The 20,119-nt window shown below is 37.8% G+C and overlaps 1 protein-coding gene across 1 annotated transcript in view; it reads left to right on the top strand.

The window, feature by feature from the left end:
* Positions 1 to 20,119, top strand: part of CSNK2A1 (casein kinase 2 alpha 1) — a 55,101-nt gene that overhangs the window by 7,917 nt on the left and 27,065 nt on the right. Inside the window, 1 exon segment of the mRNA XM_060122309.1 lies at positions 11,866 to 12,095. The gene's annotated coding sequence lies outside the window, so the exon portion shown is untranslated.

The raw sequence follows: 20,119 nt of genomic DNA, 5'->3' as shown, positions 1-20,119 counted from the left end.
CCCAGTTGCTCCGCGGCATGTGGGATCTTCCCAGACCAGGGCTCGAACCCGTGTCCCCTGCGTTAGCAGGCAGATTCTCAACCACTGCACCACCAGGGAAGCCCTGACCTGTACTTCTGTTTCTGGTGTGGCCTGCTGGGTGGGTGAGGTACTGAATTGCTGCAGCTTAGGGGTGGGTCAGTATGTAACTCATGCCCAGTGTAGATTGCCTCAGTTACTCACCTTCAGTGTGCATTGCCAAAGTGGTTATCTAGTCTTGGTGAATCTAGGGTTCTCTTGCTTCTAGAGAGAGAAGTGAATCTTCCCATCGCAGACTTGGGGGAAGTTCAAGCTTTGCTCACCTATAGACTTGTGAACCTGGGATCAGAGGCCTTATTCCCAGTGGTTCTTTGATCACAGTTTGGGAATTAACTTTTGTATTGTGTGTTTGGAGGAGAACTTTTTCGTGCATTAACATGTTCTCTATGTCTTGCTCTCTCAGGTAATCCACTAACTTGCTTTCTTTGCTCTGTATTCTTAAATCATACATATACTGCTTAGGCAGAGCAGGAACCTGTCTTTATCAGTACTTTACAGTACTCTGTATTTATGACTCTATAGAATGAATACAAATAGCCATCTGCCTTGGGAGTTGTTCTTTCATCTTTTCAAACGTGATTTTGTATACCACTGTGACCTGGTGGCCAGCCCATTCAGATAGGAGAATAATGAAGACTCCAGATTGTTGAAACTCATATCCCTCACCTTGCCTCCAGATTTAAAGCAATCCATTTCCTTGTCATGTTACAAAGGTAAGCTGTTGTTGAATCAGTGTGCAGAATTGGGGAAATAGTGTTGAATTAGTGAAAATAACCTATTTAGTCTTTGAAACCTAACATTTGACTTGAGTTCAAATCTGGCCTCTGCCACTTAGTATCCTTGTGACTTTTGGCAGGATATTTAACCTCTGAATCTATGTTTATTTCTAAAAAGAGAATCTACATCTCATACCATATCTGGTTTATAAGAGGCATTCAAATGATAGTTATTACATACATAGATGGATTCTACTTTAGATTGCTCTAGGTCGCAAATGAATCTTTTTTTTTCCAGAGGGTTGTGGCCAGTGGAATAAAGTTTCAGATTGTGACTTTATTTCGCTCGTGTTGCCTGGTAAAAAGATACACAGATGATAGCTTCTTTGCCCATCGTTTATTATATTTTGTATTATTGGAGACTACTGTACTTCAAACTAATGTCAAGTGTTTGAGATATAACTTAATTCAAATCAAGCTGCTTGGGTTTTTTTGTTTTTTGTGTTTATTGAAGTGTAGTTGATTTACAGTGTTTCAGGTGTACAGTAAAGTGATTCAGATATATATATATATATAATATAATATTTATTTATATATAATTTTTTTCATATTCTTTACCATGCTTAGGTTTTCTTATAATTCTTCCCTTCACTGGAAGACCTCCCACTGTTGCTACGTTATTTATGTAACACTGACACTTTGATTCCTTTTCTGGCTTAAAGGTGGAGAAATGAAATTCACACAGAAGGCCCAAATGCTAATGTTTTTTTGTGATTACGTACTTGCTGGTTTGTTTTATGGAAATGCTTGAGTGTATTCTCTTTAAAGCAAGAAGCCTGTAAGTTTTGCAGATGGGAATAAAAATAAGGCCCAGTGATATATTAAGATTATAACATCTTGAAAATCCTGCAGGGTTATGCAAGCAGTAACTTGATAACTTCATGAAGTTATCGGGTGTTATTGTGAATATTTATATTCTGAATTCAGACCCTTAACAGGGCCCGAAAAAACTTATACTGTTGGCTTTGAACAGGTAGTTTTCTTGTTTATTCAATGTGCACTTGGAGTCTTGGGATTTGAGGGTTGGATTGGGTATGGGGAACTGTCAAGGAGCTAATTGTTAACCTTTTTGGCCTGTGTATTTTTCCCCAATTAAAAAAAAACTATTTATATGGCGTTAGTTTGATAAAGTAGAGGGAAAAAGATAGCTTCATTTAATCTTACATTCATTTTCCCCACTAATCTATTTTCTTTTGATTTATTTCAAGCTATAGGGTTAGGAGGTTTAGGTTGTTTTTTGTTTTCTTGTGCCAATGACCTCCAAATAGATGATCTCCCAGAAGGAATGGTAGTATATTAGTGAACTATACTTGAAAACTGCAAAAGGTGATTGCTTATCTCTTGAAGTAAAAGGGAGCTATGAAATAATAATAGTTTTCTCAGCCTACTTGCATGGATTTTGACTGTTGAGCTTACGATCTCTTTAGGTTAATTAAATCAGAATTTTCCAGCCAATGGACTATATCAGGGAGAGTTACAGAAATGCTGAGATTCTGGTCCCCTCAGCCTTCTGGCCATTTGTGCAGGGTACAGGGCCTCCAAGCCAATGATCTTAGGTCCAAAGGTCTTGATCCTTTATCCAAGTCTGCCATATAAATATTTTCTCTTTGTGTTTTGACTTTTTAAAAGCTGTAAGCCCTAATTCAGAAAGTTCAGTAATTGAGTATCTTAACAGTTTTAAGACTCTAGGGGATTCCAATCTTAAAGTAGTCTTGGCTTTACGTTTAGAAAAAACCATTTTAAAGTCTCTGACCCTCAAGCAGTTCTCTTTCCATGTATATTTCAGGGGATATACTTTATTTATTTATTTATTTATTTATTTTAATAAGTTTATTTATTTTTGACTGTGTTGGGTCTTCACTGCTGTGCGTGGGCTTTCCCTAGTTGCGGCGAGCGGGGGCTACTCTTTGTTGCGGTGCACAGGCTTCTCACTGTGGTGGCTTCTCTTGTTGTGGAGCACGGGCTCTAGGCACACGGGCTTCAGCAGTTGCAGCACGTGGGCTTCAGTTGTTGTGGCTCGCAGGCTCTAGAGCGCAGGCTCAGTAGTTGTGGCTCACGGGCTTGGTTGCTCCGCGGCATGTGGGATCTTCCCGGACCAGGGCTCGAACCCATGTCCCCTGCATTGGCAGGCGGACTCTTAACCACTGCACCACCAGAGAAGCCCTCGGGATATACTTTAAAGTGTAAGACTAAACGATTAAAGTTTGGACACTTGTAAAGAAATTCAATTTCTTATTTTTTTAAGCAGTAATGGAAGGCAAAACTGAAGTTCCCTTGTGTGAAACTGGTGTCCTCACCTGACTCTGAATGCCACTGTATCTTTTCTGAAGCTGACATTTTGTTAATCATTCATCAAGCATGGGTCTCATGCTGGAATATAAACTGAAGCCTAAGATACATTGTCTTCCTCTCTTCCTTCAGGAAAAAATGGGATATGCGTAACTCGAGAAATTTAATTGTTTAGTATTTATGTAAATTAGTGAGTTAACCTTTTTTTTTTTTTTGCTGCTTGCCTTGAGTGATCTTAGTTCCCTGACCAGGGATCGAACCCGTGCCCCCTGCAGTGGAAGCACGGAGTCCTAACCACTGGACCGCCAAGGAATTCCCATCAAGTTAACCTTTTAAAATTGATATTTTGCAGTGTGAAAAATGTACCTTTCCTTTTGTCTAATTCAGCAATTCTTAATTTTCCTGGGGTTTACAGATTTCTCTGAGCCTGTAATGAAAGCTCTGATCTTTTCTTCAAAAAAATGTACCTGCACAACGCTACTTTGTATATACTTTAGGGAGTTAATGGACCTCTGATCCCATTGATAAACTCCATTTTGAAATAATTTGTATGGTCCAAATAACAGTTTCCCCTTTTTATTATTTTTAATACAGTAACACTTGCATGACTTATTTGTCACAGTATTCTTTTTTTTAATTTAAAAATTAATTTAATTTAATTTAATTTAATTTAATTTAAAAAAAGTGTAGTTGATTTACAACGCTGTGCCAATCTCTGCTGTACAGCAAAGTGACTCAGTTATACACATACATACATTATTTTTCAGATATTCTTTTCCATTATGGTTTATCCCAGGAGATTGGATATAGTTGCCTGTGCTATACAGTAGGACCTTGTTGTTTATCCATTCTAAGTGAATAGGTTGTGTCTACCAACCCCAAATTCCCAGTCCATTCCTCTCCCTCTCCCCCCTGGCAACCACAAGTCTGATCTCTATGTCTGTGAGTCTGTTTCTGTTTTGTAGGTAGGTTCATTTGCACCATATTTTAGATGCCACATATAAGTGATAACATATGGTATTTGTCTTTCCTCTCTCTGACTTACTGCACTTACTATGATAACTGCACTCTAGTTGCATCCATGTTGCTGCAAATGGCATTATTTTGTCATTTTTTTATGGCTGAGTAGTATTTCATTGTATATATGTACCACATCTTCTTTATTCATTCATCTGTCAATGGACATTTAGGTTGTTTCCATGTTTTGGCTATTGTGAATCGTGCTGCTGTGAACATAGGGATGCATGTATCTTTTTGAATTATAATTTTGTCTCGGTATATGCCCAGGAGTGGGACTGCTAGATCATTCTATTTTTAGTTTTCTGAGGAACCTTCATACTGTTCTCCATAGTGGGTGTACCACCTTACATTCCTACCAACAGTGTAGGAGGGTTCCCTTTTCTCCACACCCTCTCTAGCATTTGTTATTTGTAGACTTTTTAACGATGGCCATTCTGACTGATGTGAGATGGTACCTCGTTGTAGTTTTGATTTACATTTCTCTAATAGTGATTTTGAGCATCTTTTCATGTGCCTCCTGGCCATCTGTATGTCGTCTTTGGAGAAATGTCTGTTAAGGTCTTCTGCCCATTTTTCGGTTGTTTTTTGTTATTGAGTTATATGAGCTGTTTGTATATTTTAGAAATTAAGCCCTTGTCAGTTGCATCATTTGCAGATATTTTCTCCTAGACTGTAAGGTGTCTTTTCATTGCTGTTGTTTGTTTGTTTGTTTATGGTTTCCTTTGCTGTGTAAAAGCTTGTAAGTTTGATTAGATCCCATTTGTTTATTTTTGTTTTTATTTCTGTTGCCTTAGGAGACTGACCTAAGAAAACATTGGTATGACTTATGTCAGAGGGTTTTGCCCATGCTCTCTTCTAGGAGTTTTATGGTGTCATGTCTTAGTCTTTAAGCCATTTTGAGTTTATTTTTGTGTATGGTGTGAGGGTGTGTTCTAACTTCAGTGGTTTACATTGCAGCTGTCCAACTTTCCCAGCACCACTTGCTGAAGAGACTGTCTTTTTCCCATTTTATATTCTTGCCTCCTTTGTCAAAGATTAATTGACTGTAGGTCTGTGGATTTATTTCTGGGCTCTCTGTTCTCTTCCACTGATCTGTGTGTCTGTTTTTATACCGATAGGACACTGTTTTGATTACTGTAGCTTTGTAGTATTGTCTGAGGTCTGGGAGAGTTATACCTCCTACTTTGTTTTTGTTCCTCAGGTGTCACAGTATTCTTTCAACAAATATTTCTGAACGGTATTCTATGTCAGCTTCTGTGGTCGATTCCTCAGGATACAAAGGCACTATTCTCTACTTTTGGAGCTTTGTTTAGCTAGGGCAACAGATGTGTAAACAGTACAGTGACACTGCTAGATGGAAAAGGTAAGCAAAGTGTGCTGTTGGAGTACAGAGGAGGGGTCTTGGTCATTAGAAATTTTCTGTAAATCTGTGGTTAGGTCTGTATTTCTTAATTGGCAAAAAACATACTGCAAAGTACTCCAAGGTGTTTTTTGTTAAGTTCTAACTGGACTAGTAATGAAAACTAAATCAAGGAGCAAATGGTGTTAAGTTGAGAGCTTAAACCGGCTTTTGCTGTCGCATCTGATAATGCTGAATGTCTTCTTTGCCCATATTTTTCCCCAGTTACCTTTTTAAAATATATCACTTTTAATTTACTTATATATTTATAAATTTATATATTTAGTATAGAGCAGGGATTGCTAACTGAAATACCTGCAGGAGTCGAGCCAGTAAGATAAATGTATAGAGTTGTCCAGGTTTACCTGTGGCATCTTCCAGAAGGTTGGTTTTAGAGCCCATTGTTGGATAATCACCGTTAGCAGATCCAAGTGATTTTGTCAGTGCAGGAATGCAGAATCATTGTTACCAGAAAGACAGATCTTTCTCCTTCCTTCTTAAGAGAAACTGAAGGTTGATTTGTTTTTTAATGTTGGCAACCAAGTCACACTTAGAAATATTTATTATGAAAATCTTTAACAAATAATTGAACTTAATATCTGATTCACTTTTTAAAAACACTGTGGAAAACTTGCACAAGAATGTTCATAGCAGCATTATTCATAATGGCCATAAAGTGGAAACAAATGTCCATCAACTGATGAATGGATGAACAAAATGTGGTATATCCTTACAGTGGATTCAACCATAAAAAGGAATGAACTACTGTAAAGCTACGTCATGGATGAACCTTGAAAACATGCTAAATGAAAGAAGCCAGATACACAAGGATACATATTGTGTGATTCTGTTTTTATGAAGTGTCCAGGATAGGCAAATCTATAGAGACAGAAAGCAGATTAGTGGTTCTTAAGAGGTGAGGGGGTATTAGGAGTGACTGCTATGGGATATTCATCTTCTTTGGAGGTGAAGGTAATGTTCTGGAATCATATGGTAGTGATGGTTGCATGCTACAAACATACTAAAAACCACTGAATTGTACACTTTAAAATGATGGATGTGATGTTGTGTGAATTTTATCTGTTTTAAAAATTGGAAGAAAAAATACTGTGTGAGCCAAATAGGACATATATGTTTGCTATAAAGCAGAACGAATAGGCTGTGAATCTAGACAGAATATTTTAAAATCACCACCTCATTGTGACACTGTAAAAATTGCTCAGATTCACCTTATGTAAAATGGGAAAGGTATTACCTAGGTCTTAGACTTGTTAGGTTTAAAAGTGATAAATATAAATCCCAAGGAGTAGTATAGGCATAGGCGTTCACATTTCTTTAGAATTGGAAGCTGGAAAATGTTTGCTGCCCTCTGTTCCAGCCTATTTGTTGTTGGCAAGTCTAGGACAACCCACCCTATTAATTATTGTTTATTGATCACCTGCAGGGAGTATCTCCTGGGTAACCTATCTCCATGATAGTAAAGGAGGGAGAGGGAGAGGATATTACACCTTATATTCTGCAGTTTCCTCACTGTAATCAGATAGGTTAAATGACAGATCCAAGGTCATATTTGGTCCTAGTGGCTCCAGTGTTCCTGTTCTTTTAAATGCAAGGTTCACATTTTTCAGTTATAGAGTACTGAACTGTTTCTGTAGCTCTATCAAGGATTGTACGGCACTGTGTTCATCACCTGGGTAAAATGCATGGCCTCATAAAACTTGTGGTTCCAAAGAAACATCTCTCACACATACTGACTGGCTTCACATCTCATTGGGAAGTGATAGTATGACTGTTATGTGATAAAATTTACATGCAAGACCAAAGAGCATCTTTAAAATTGGCTGCACATCAAATATCCATTATACCTGTACAGCCAAACTGCTTTTCTCAGTTCTGAACAGGAGCAGGTCCGTATGCAAGGAAATTTGATTTTTCCCAAAATATTGTCTATTACTGTCTTAATATAAGTTCATCAAACATTTATGGAATATATCAACATGCTTAGGCTCTGTGATAAACACAGGGTATATACCAAGAGAAATAAACCATGGTTCAGGTCCTTGAATTGATAGTTTAATGAGTGAGAAGTATGTAAACAAAACACATGTGATAATGTAATGATTATATAGGGGTGCTTTGGCACCATAGAGGAAGTATTTTGGTTCATTTTGGAGAGTTGTGGAAGGCTTCATTGTGGACGTAAAAGTTGCTGATTCTTGAAGGGTGAGTAGGATTTCCCCTAGCAAGCTGTATTGTGGAGGGCATAAAGTATAATGGCACAGAAAAGGCGGAGGGAGCATGTTCAGTACTCATTTGCTTAACATTTTTAAAAGTTTTAAACTTTTTACAAAGTGTTATGGAAATACTAAGCTGTGCAGTAGGAAGACATTAGGATAGAATGGAGGTTGAAAACTGATAGCCAGTTACAATACTGATTGAAATGGAAATGGCTAAATATTCAGGATTTTCATTTCCTCTTGTATCAGTTTTCCTAAGTCTTTTTCCTCTAAGTATTTCAGATATGTTCTTCATGTTATCCTATGTTTTAGGATACAGCATATGATAGGATTTTCCCCTTTTTTTAATTTTACTTTTTAAATCGGTATACAGTAAAATTGATTCCTTTTTGTGTGTACAGTTCTATAAATTTTGACACACAGAGAGTCAAGTAACCACCATCACAACAAGGGGACAGAAAAGTTATTATCACCTCCCTCATATTAACCAGCCTCCCACCCCTATTCTCTGGCAAATTTTGTTCTATTCTGTTCTGTTCTCAGTTACTATAGTTTTATCTTTTCACAAATGTTATATAAATGGAATCAAGCAATATATAATATTTTGAAACTGGGTTCTTTCACTCAGTATTGCTTTTGAGATTCATCAGAGCTGTGTGTATCAGTGGTTAGTTCCTTTTCATTGTTGAGTAGAATTCCATTGTATGGATGGACCACAGTTTGCTTATCCATTTAAGATTCTTTGGTGATTATGAACAAAGCTGCTGTAAATCTACATGTATAGGCTTTTATGAACATAGTGAGTGGGGCTTCTGGGTTACGTGAAAATCTTTAACTTCCTAAGAAATTGCCAAACTGTTTCCAGAAGGGCTTTGTTATACTATTTTGCATTCCTACTAGCAATGTAAGATCTCTCTAGTACCTAGTATTGTTCACATTTAACTTTTAATTTGAAATAATTTCAGATTTACAGAAGAGCTGCAAAGATAGAATCCTCATATACCCTTCACCCAGCTTCCCCTAATGTTAACGTATCACATAACCATGACACTTTATTAAAACTTAGAAATTAACACTGATACAGTACTATTAACTAAACTGTGGACTTTATTTGGATTTTACTAGTTATGTCCTTTTTCTGTTCCAGGATCCAGTCCAAGATACCAAATTACATTTAGTTGTTTTGTCTCCTCTAGTCTGTGACAGTTTCTCAGTCTTTCCTTGATTTTCAAAACTTTGACAGTTTTGGAGAAGACTGGTGAGATTTGTAGAATGTCCTTCAATTTAGGTTCTAATCTTTTTCTAATCTCTAATCATGATTAGATTATGGTTATGGCTTTTTGAGAATGCCACAGAGGTGATGTGCTCTTCTCATTACGTATTTAGGGTATATGATATTAACATAACCTATCTTTAGTGATGTTTAGCTAGTGTCTACCAGGTTTCTGCACTGTAGAGTTGCTATTTCTCCCTTTCCATACTTATTCATTGGAAGGGCTTTTCTAAGTCCAACCCACCTTCAAGAGAAGGAACATTAAGCTCCACCTCCTCGAGGGAGGCATACCAAATAATTTGTGGACATATGTTAAAACCATCATAGTAGTTAGTGAGTATCCTGGAGGAGATACTTAGAGGCTATGCAAATATCCTGTTCTCTTAAAAATTTTACTGACCAATTTTAGCATCAGTCAGTGGATCTTGCCTGTGGCAATTACTGTGCTGATCTAATGGTAATTTTCTATTTCTTTTTTTCTTTCTACATGTGTAAGTTGAATTCTTGTGTAAGGAAGATTTTTTTAATTTATTAAATCATTTATTTATATAGTGTGGACTCATGGATGTTTATTTTATTCTTTGGGGTTACTATCTAATACTGTCATTATATTTTATTCAAATTGTTCAAGCTTTTGCACTTGGAACTCTTTCAGGTTGGCTCCCATGTCCCTTTGACTACAAGATTTGCCAGGCTATCTTATATTTTCCCTGCCTCGATCCTAGAATCAGCCATTTCTCTAAAGAGCCCTCCTTCCTTTTATTGGATAAAGGTATTGAGAAACCAATGTTTGGACACTAGTTATTCTTGTTGCTACTCACTGACACTACTTCTAGGTGCTCTTAGTGGACAGAGCTAGGAATTTGCATCCAGAAATGTCTGCTGTTCGTGGTGCACAGTTCTATGGGTTCTAACAATACTTAGAGTAATAAATCCACCTTGCAGTATTAAACAGAACAGTTGTATTTCCATGTGTCAATCACTCATGTTCTGTCTTCATAGTTCTGCCTTTTTCAGTATGTCATATAAATGGAAACACACAATATCTAGCTTTTTGGATCTGGCTCCTTAAAAAAATATATTTAAGATTCATCCATGTTGTACAAATCAATAGTTTGTTTCCCATTGTATGATTATACCACCATTTATTTATCCATTCACCTGTTGGACATCTTGGTTGTTTCCGTTTTTTTGCGATTATGAATAAAGCTGCTGTCAACATTTGCATACAGGTTTTTGTGTGAACATAGATTTTCAGTTCACTTGAGTAAATCCCTAGGAGTGGGAATGCTGAGTTACATGGTGTTTATTTAGCTTTATAATCAGTGGACAAATTTTTCCAAGATTGCCATACCATGTTGCGTTTTCATCAAGAATGAATTAGTTTCTGTTGCTCCGAATTAGTTTCTGTTACATCCTCACCAGCTTTTGGTGTCATCAATTTTTTTTAAGCCACTTTAATAACCCTGTAGTGGATCTCATTTTAATTTGATCTTTTGTGAAGTGTCTGTTCAGATCTTTTGCTGGTTGTTTGTTTGTTTGTTTGTTTGTTTGGCGGTACGTGGGCCTCTCACTGTTGTGGCTTCTCCCGTTGCGGAGCACAGGCTCAGCGGTCATGGCTCACGGGCGTAGCCGCTCCGCGGCATGTGGGATCCTCCCGGACCGGGGCATGAACCCGTGTCCCCTGCATCGGCAGGCGGACTCTCAACCACTGCGCCACCAGGGAAGCCCCCTTTTGCTTGTTTTTTAATTGGAGTGTTTTCTTATTGTTGAGTTCTTTGTATTTCATACATGCAAGTCCTTTATCAGGTATGTGATTTGCAAATATATTCTATCTGTGGCATTTTTTTCATTCTGTTCACAGTGTCCTTTACAGAGCAGAAATGTTTTAGTGTTGATGAGGTCCAATTTTTCAGGTTTTACTTTTATGGATTGTGCTTTTGGTGTCATGTAAAGAACTCTGCCTAATCTCAAATCACAAGATTTTCTTATAAAGGTTTGATCATTTTACATTTAGATCCACAATCCATTATGAGTTGTTTTTTTAATAAGGTGTGAGGTTTAGATTGAAGGTCGTGATTTTGTATATGGATGTCCAAGTTTCCCAAGACTATTTACAGAAAAGATTATCCTTTCTTCTTTGAACTGCTTTTCCACCTTTGTCAAAAATCATTTGGCCATATTTGTGTGGGTCTATTTCTATACCTCATTCTGCTCTATTGATTTATGTTTTATCCCTTTGCTAATGACACAGTTTTAAAAACTGTAAGCTTTGCAATAAATAACTTAAAATTAGATCATATGATTCCTTTAGCTTTATTTTTCTTTTTCAAGACTGGTTTGGTTATTCTGGTTCATTTGGATTTCTTTTTTAATCCAGTCTGACAGTCTTTTGTCTTTTACCAGAATGATTTATTTCATTTATATTTAATATAATTAGTCATATTTGTGTAACTTTTTCTCTGTTTCTTGTGTTCTGGGTTTTTTCTTCTTTTTTCTTACCTTTTTTTGGATTCTTCTTATTCCATTCCCCCCCACCGCCAATCTTTCTAGTTTGGAAATACATGGTATTTTTGTTCTATCAGTAAGATACCATCGTAAATATTGTAACTTGGAGCCATAACTTATCAAAGATGTTTTTTTGAACTTTTCCATAAATTTTGCTCTTCATTTTCTCTTTCAAGTCAAACCTTCCAAATGGGGTTATTGTTCCTTATTTTCTTTCTTTAGAGATATTTACTGGATGTAGAATTTTTTTTTTTTTTTTTTTTTTTTTTTTTTTGCGGTACGCAGGCCTCTCGCTGTTGTGGCCTCTCCCATTGCGAAGTACAGGCTCCGGACGCGCAGGCTCAGCGGCCATGGCTCACGGGCCCAGCCGCTGCATGGCATGTGGGATCCTCCCGGACCGGGGCACGAACCCGCGTCGCCTGAATCGGCAGGCGGACTCTCAACCACTGCGCCACCAGGGAAGCCCGTGGATGTAGAATTTTAATGTGGCGGGTTTTTCCCTCAGCACACTATAGGTATTAAACTGTCTTGGCTTCATTGTTGCTTTTGGAGAAAACTGTTCTAATGTTGCTTCTTTGAATGCAGTCTGTCTTCTCTGCTTGCTTTTCAAATTTCTCTTTATCTTCAGTTTTTCTTCTGTTTTATTGCATGATTAGTTGTGATTTCTTTTTATTGATCTTGTTTGGTATTTGTTGGCTTCTGGAATGTGATTGTGTCTAATTGCTTCTGGGACTTTCTCAACTTAACCTCTTCAACTATTGCCTCTGCCCTGTCCCATTTTCTCCTTTTCTTCTAGTTCCAATTAAAAGTATATCAGACCACTTCACAGTATTATTCTTCTCTTATTTTTTCATAGTTTTGACCTTTCTGCTACACTGTGGATAATTTCTAGCCTGTTTTCCAGTTCCTTAGTTTTCTCTTCGTCCTTTTGAATCTACTTTTTTTTTTTTTTTTTTTGGCCCCACCACACAGCTTGTGGGATCTTAGTTCCCTGACCAGGGTTTGAACCAGCGCCCTCCACATCAAGAGCATGGAGTCCTAACCGCTGGACCACCAGAGAGTTCCCTGAATCTACTGTTAAATCAGTCCATTTCAGTTACTTATTTCTGAAAGTTCTGTTTTGTTCTTCCATGTTTTGAAATCTGCTGTTACTTTTTAAGTATCTTGTTCCCTGCAGATATTCTGAAACTTATTTCTGTAAGCATAGTCAACATAGTTGTTAAGTCTCTGTGGGTTTTTTTCTGTTGTCTGTTCTTTTTCTGCCAGTCTAACTATTGGAGTCTTCAACACTTAGTTGTCTTTGATTACAAGTTGGATATTGTATATGAAAAATTATTTGTAGGATTCATTTGAAGCCCACAGCAAGCTTGTTCATGTCAGGTATCTGTGGACATTACTGGTCCAGGGACCACCTTAAAACAAGCTTCAGATCAGACATTCCCTCTATAGGGCTATAATTCTTCCCTGGATCTTCTACTCCCTTTTCACTCCCACCCTAAGATTGTAACTCTCAAGTCTCAGCTTATTACGATGAGGGCCTCGTCTTTATCCTCCCTCCCTCTCTTCTTTCTTACCTTCAATTTATTTATTATGAGGAGGGACTCCTCACCTTGTGAGAGCCCTGGGCTTTGGTTTCTGTCAGAACAAAATTCTAATTTTCAGGGATCAACAAAGACGCTTTGGGCTTCCTTGCTTGCTTACTTCTCTGGGCTTTCATTTTCTCTTCACTTTTGGCTATATGCTTGTCGGTCTTACTTAAGAATGTAAGAGAGAGATGGGTGTGTGTGTGTGTGTGTGTGTGTGTGTGTGTGTGTGTGTGTGTGTGTGTGTGTGTGTGTGTGTGTGTGTGTGTGTGTGTGTGTGTGTGTGTGTGTGTGTGTGTGTGTGTGTGTGTGTGTGTGTGTGTGTGTGTGTTTAATCCATTCTCTTTGGTTCTCACTAGGAGAGTTGACCTAAATAACCTAGCCTGCCATTACTGAAGACAGGAAAGTTACCTGCAGAAATCTTAACTTTGAAAACTGAGAAGCAGTCACACTTTCAGGGATTGTCTACAAACTCTAGCTACTTGTCCTTTCTAGGCATTTTGCTTTGTGACCTCTGCAGTAGAACTGATTTGTTAGAGGAGTGGAGAAAGGAAGAGAATGAGATCTAAAGTGCAGTGGTTGTGAATTAATCATTGTTTCGGGGGAGAGGGCCACATATAGTAACAGTTGAGTAGAATGCACTAGTGTTTTCCACCGTAGATATTAAAAGATCGTTGGTCTGATGTGCTTCTTATAGAGGATAACAGGGTGTGCCAGCTTTTGGTCATTTGGGGATACAAAGTTATAGGTCTTTCAAATTCCTAACTTAAAGAATTGTGCTTTACAATTTGTTGTATTGGTGTTTCTCGTCTGAATAATTCCTGTGCACCCTTCAAAACTGAGCGTAGATGTTATTTCTTCCCTAACTGCCTTTCCCCAAACATGGAAGTACTCCATAAATATTTATTGAATGGATGATAATGGGTTGGTGGGTGACTTAAGTTCCCTTCAGTTCCTGCAGAGCACCCTGACTTAATTCTTTCAAGCACTGATCAGAGATTTTAATAGTCTGTTTTCTTTGTTGGAGGGCAGAATTACTTTCTCTTTATTCTCCAGGGCCTAAAGAAAGTATCCCTTCCTGGCAATCAAGCATGTTTCCTGGTACATAACAAGTATTAGATAAATGCTTAATGAATGAACATTCTGCTCTTGATTTTGAAAGGAGGAGATAATTGGAAATTAAGGGCAACTATGGACATTTGAAACAAGTAATTCAGATAGTATTAACTACTTATGCTTTTTTTGTGTTCATTTGACCTTCTAAACAGTGCCACTTTGAAAGGGGAAAGGACAAGTTTGTATGACTAAATGTTTGTCTTTGCTTCTACCACAAGGCAAAAACATATACATAGTTTGTTCCACAAATCCTCTCACCAGTTTTTGCTGCCTTATTGCTAAGAAGAGTTCATTCTCTGCTGCAGTGCTTCAAAGGTGTTTTTCCTCATACAACTGCTTTTCCTCTAAACAAGTGGTCCTAAATCACGCAGTCAGTGCAATATAAGCACATTCCGCATCTTTACTGTAGAACTCTTTGTCCTGCCTGGACGAGTATGAGCTCTTGTTCATTAACTATGGTTGATCTAGGGATGGGAGGGGGAACTTTTTTTTTTCTTAAGATGGAGACCCTAATAAATATTAGGGTTAAAAGACATAATAAAACTGTTTCACAATTTGAAAATATTTTAAATTTAGAGTTCCAGAATAATCTTTTCTAGTTCTAATACTAGAAAATTGATCTATAAAACTACATTAGTACAAATGACTGATTAGACTTGTGCATTTTCTGATATTGGTCCATTCACTAAGCCTCTGATTTTCTTTTTTAGTTGCCAGATTGAAAAACAGAAATCACATGGAGTAGAAGAGATTAGAGGGAGAGACTGACTGAAGAGGACAAAAGGAGTTTTTATTGAAATTAATTAGTTCTGTTACATTTATGTCAATAAACTTATTACTTTCACAGTACATATTTTAGCCTGATGATTTAGTGAAGTTTTCTTTTCCTTGCATTTTATTAAAGTATAGGTCAAGCAGAGCCATGTATTAATAATTGGCTTTGGTTGTGGTCTGACTTTAGTAGGGAAAATTTTGTTGACAAGATAATTTTTCATAGTTGATTAATTGGCTTTTATTAGGCTAAGCATTGAGCAAACAAAACTTAGCCATGACTTCAGAGTCAGTCTGAGGGCTTTTAAAATAGAATTAGTGATCTGAAATTATTAGCCATGAAAGTTACATCTCCTTTTATGCAATACATGAGGACAGTAGGAACTAAGTAAGGTCATTTAAAATGGAAATTAGGGCTTCTCTGGTGGCGAAGTGGTTGAGAGTCTGCCTGCCGATGCAGGGGACACGGGTTCGTGCCCCGGTCCGGGAAGATCCCACATGCCGTGGAGCAGCTGGGCCCGTGAGCCATGGCCGCTGAGCCTGCGCGTCCGGAGCCTGTGCTCCGCAACGGGAGAGGCCCGCGTGCCGCAAATAAATAAATAAATAAATGGTAATACTTTTTCTATAAGTTATATTTTTTTAAGGTATACTTCTATTGTGAACGGTAGATAGGAGAATTGACCTTCAGGATACTCAGGACTCAAGCACTTTTCCCAACTTTCAGATAAGCCATTATAAAAATTGCTAAACTAGAGTTTCTTCAGTATTCTTCTAATTCTAATTGTTGTGGGAGAAAAATACCAATCTTAACTGTGGCCCTGTTATTTAATAGAAGAAGCTATATTGGTGGGGCGGGGAGTGAAGAGAAAATTACTCAAGAACTCTTGAGTTAGTCTTTTAGTTTTCCTAGCTATGTACCAGATGACCTGAAGTGTTTAGGGGTACTCTACCTTTTGGAGGCAACTTCATTTTTATTTCATTTTTTTGAAAATAAACCAACATTGATTTGATTGATAAATAATATTTACTGGACATCATACAAAATGCAGACACTTCAGCTGGGTACTGTAAAATCAAAAGATTAATTAGATAATGGATCTTGACTTCAAGGAGCTAAGGGTCTAATAAGGAAATTAAGGTATGATGTAGAAAGTGATAAGTTCAGTTCGATAGGAATGAAAAGACATGAACCTTAAGGGCCAGCCATTTTGGCTTTGAATCCCAGCTCCATCTCTACTGGATATTCTTGCTAAAGCTACTGAATTTACTTTGGCTGCTTTTTTATCTGTAGATTAGGAAAAGAAATGCCTGCCACATAGAATTCTGGAGGAGAGGTGTGGGGGGCAGGTATTTAAAGCTGAAAAACTCTTTTAGCTCCAGACTTGTAATACCTGATTGCCGATTCAGTACCCTTTTTAATATGTCAAAGAGCCATTTTAACCTTATGTTCAAAACCTGACTTGTGAGCTCTTCCAGAATGTTTTCTGTCTCCATGAATGGCATCAACAGTCTCTCTAGCCAGAAATCTAAAAGTCACTTCCACTCCTTACCCCATCATCCAGTCCACCCAGAGCTATTGATTTTACACCATAAATTTTGTTCCTCATATTAGTTCACTTATCTCCATTGCTACCACCATAGGTCAGGCCTTTATTATCTGTCTTACATAGGCTACTGTTGATAGCTTTCTGTTTCCCTGAAAATATTCTCTCTTGCCTGTCTCACACCCAGCCAGAGTAAACTTGTTCAAAATGTACATATGGGTCACTTTTCTGCTTAAAATTCTTCAATGAATTTCCATTATCCTTAATCTGCAGATAAAATCTTAAAGGCACATTGGTCTCACTGTTCTGCCTTGCTCATTATTGTATTCCCAAAGCCTAGCATAATACTTTTTCATAGTAGATGCTCATATATTTAAGGGATGAACAAAGGAAGGATGTCTGAAAGAACCAAATCTGTGGTTGAGAGATTTAGGCTTGTCCCTGTATTTCCTTCCTATTAGGCTGCATGTGAATATACATACACATTTACAGCAGTACAAGTGAAGTCGTATTTCTGAATAGAATAATGTTTATCTTCTTTTTTCTATCTTTTTTTTTTTTTGCGGTACGCGGGCCTCTCACTGTTGTGGCCTCTCCCGTTGCAGAGCACAGGCTCCTGACGCGCAGGCTCAGCGGCCATGGCTCACGGGCCCAGCCGCTCCGCGGCATGTGGGATCTTCCCGGACCGGGCACGAACCTGTGTCCCCTGCATCGGCAGGCGGACTCTCAACCACTGCGCCACCAGGGAAGCCCTCTTTTTTCTATCTTTTCACATCCCCTCTTTACCCCATTCCATCACCCTCCCTCATCCCTCCCTGCACCATTTTATTTATCTGAAGTTGCTAAGCTATAGTTTAAGAACACACACCCCACCATCCCCCACCCCTGTTTTCTTCTCCCCGCATAATTAATGAAAGCCAACTATTTGGAATTCATGTGAATGACTCTCTTACTCTAAGCAGATTATTTGGTATGCATGACAGTAAAGTGAAGCACCTCTTTGGGTTACTGCAAAAATAGCTCGTTGTCCTCCCAGTGGAGAATCAAATTCACCAGTTCATAAATTAGGTCCCAGTTGATGAGGCACAAAGCTGCAAGGGCCAGTCAAACAAGTACTTGAGAATCTCAGAGTTTCATCAGTGAATAGCCTTGCTCTACGCTTCTCAGAGAATGCCAAGGCCTTATGAGAGCAGAAGACTGGGTCATAAGAGTGTGATTGATACATGGGCTAATAAATGGGAGTTGGGGAATATTTTCCGTGTGAGTCAGATGATTTCCACAGAGAAATGAGGTCTCATTTTGTAATGGCATGTCCACCCATGAGTTGGCCCTCAGAGGCTGGGAGTTCACCACAGCTCCTATAATTTCTGTACTTTGAAGAAAACTAGGAGAGAAGACCACAGCCTTTTAAGGTTAGGCTTCTGCTTATTAGTTTTCACTAAGGAGCAATGGCATAGTAATCATTTAATAATAATTTACATGTGTTCGGTGTTTTTGAGCCCTTTCTGGAAGATCATCTCGCTTGAGCTTCCCTTCAGTCTGCAAGTGCAATTAGGCAGGTTTTATAAGTGATGAATCAAAGCTGGAAGAACCCCAGTAGAGGTCCTGTAGCCAAATAGGGATTTGAACCCAGGACTCCACTGCTTGCTTCATCACATTGCATATTGCATCTAATCCCATTTATGCAATTTGTGCTGATTTTACAAACTTCTTAAGTTCATTGGGGAAGAGCTTTGAGACCCAGGGTGTCTTACAGAATATCAACAGAAAGAATAAAATACCTATAAAGGAATATAGAGACTGAAGAGAAAGATACTGTTTCAGAGAAGAAGGTAAGAATTTAAGAGTTTAGTATCATTAAAATTCATAAATTCCTGGGACAGTATTTCTGCTGGTTTAATGCTGTTGTCTATACAATTTTGGCTGTTTGCGCACATACACACACCTTTACCCGTCTCCCTAGCGTCTTTTGCTGCTGTTAGTGCAGTGATAATAGTCACCAAAAAAGCCAGCAATCCTAAAGCAGAAATGACCTTGTTTCTTTGGGAAGAAGAAAAGTTACAATAAAAGTGTCTGCTTTCTGTTTTTTTGCTTGTTTGGGTGTGTGTGTGTGTTTATAATTAATCGATATTAGGTAAAGATACATTAGGTTATTATCACCCAGGTGGTTTTATAAAACCAAAGAAATAAATATTTGGAAATAATTTTAAAGACAGTTTTGGTCCACTTTTTAGTAAGTATCTGAATTATTTTATTGTGTTCTGGCCATTTAAGTTGTATACATATGGGACCCCAGAGTTGAACAGAGGCAAGTTATAGGGGCTTTTATGAATTGGAGAATTCGTAGGTAGACAAATGGATCTTTTGATCTCATATATTGCTGGGGAGGGAGGTGGGAGTATCATTGTTTGTCACACTTTCGGAGGATAGCATTAACCCCCATCCTAGTCTTTCTTGCTGTTCCTCTAAAAGCTTTAAGCTGCTGAAATTGTGGGCATAAGGAGACATCTCTTCTGGCTTACTTTTTGGTGTAGTAGCTAAGCTCCAGCTTAAATACAACATTGGAAAGAACATGTAGATGGTTGTGAGTCTCATAGAGGTCTCAAATAGGCACAGTTCTAAACACTTTACACTTACTAGTTCATTGAATCCTCACCACAAACCTGAGAGGTGAATACAGTTATCTCTATTTTGTAGTCTGGTTAAATGTCGTCAGCTCCTTCTAGCTGTGTGTCCTTTGGCAAGTTACTTAACCTTTCTTTACTTCATTTTCCTCATCTGTAAAATGGGGGTAATGGTAACTGTCCTTACCAGTTCCTTGTGTGGTAAGGGTTATGAAATAATTCACATAAAGCACGTAGTGAATGCTTGTAGATGTTAGCTGTTGTTATCTAACTAGTTTATGATTACATGGCAAAAAAGATTATCGTCACAGGAATCAGAAGTTTGGTTTCCAGTCCTTAGCTCTCCTGTTAAGTAGCTATGTGATTATAGGTAAATTTTCCTCTTTCTGGGCCTCAGTTTTCTTATACCCATTTTTTTAAAACTTTCTACTTGAAAGTAACTTCAAATTTATAAGAGACAGAAATAAAAATAGTACAGATATGACACCAAAAGCACAGACAAGACAAAATAGACAAATTAGAGTTCATCAAAATTTAAAAGTTTAGTGCATCAGCGGACACCACCAACAGAATAAAAAGGCAACCCACAGAATGGCAGAAAGTATTTGCAAATAACATCTGATAAGGCATTAGTATCCAGAATATATAAGGAACTTCTGCAACTCAACAAGCAAAAGAAAAGAAAATTAAAAAATAAAGGACTTGAATAGTCATCTCTCCAAAGAAGATAAATAAATGGCCAGTAAACACCTGAAAAAGTGCTTAGCATCACTAATCATTAGAGAAGTACCAGTCAAAACCACAGTGAGATACCACTTTATATCCATTAAGATGGCTGCTATTAAAAAAAAAATTACATAAATGCTGGAGAGGATGTGGAGAAATTGGAACCTTTGTGTAT

The sequence above is a fragment of the Lagenorhynchus albirostris genome, chromosome 15, assembly GCF_949774975.1.
Source record: "Lagenorhynchus albirostris chromosome 15, mLagAlb1.1, whole genome shotgun sequence".
NCBI classification, from domain to species: Eukaryota; Metazoa; Chordata; class Mammalia; order Artiodactyla; family Delphinidae; genus Lagenorhynchus; species Lagenorhynchus albirostris.
Note: the sequence above shows the minus strand (reverse complement) of the source record. Positions and strands in the feature narration are given on the sequence as shown.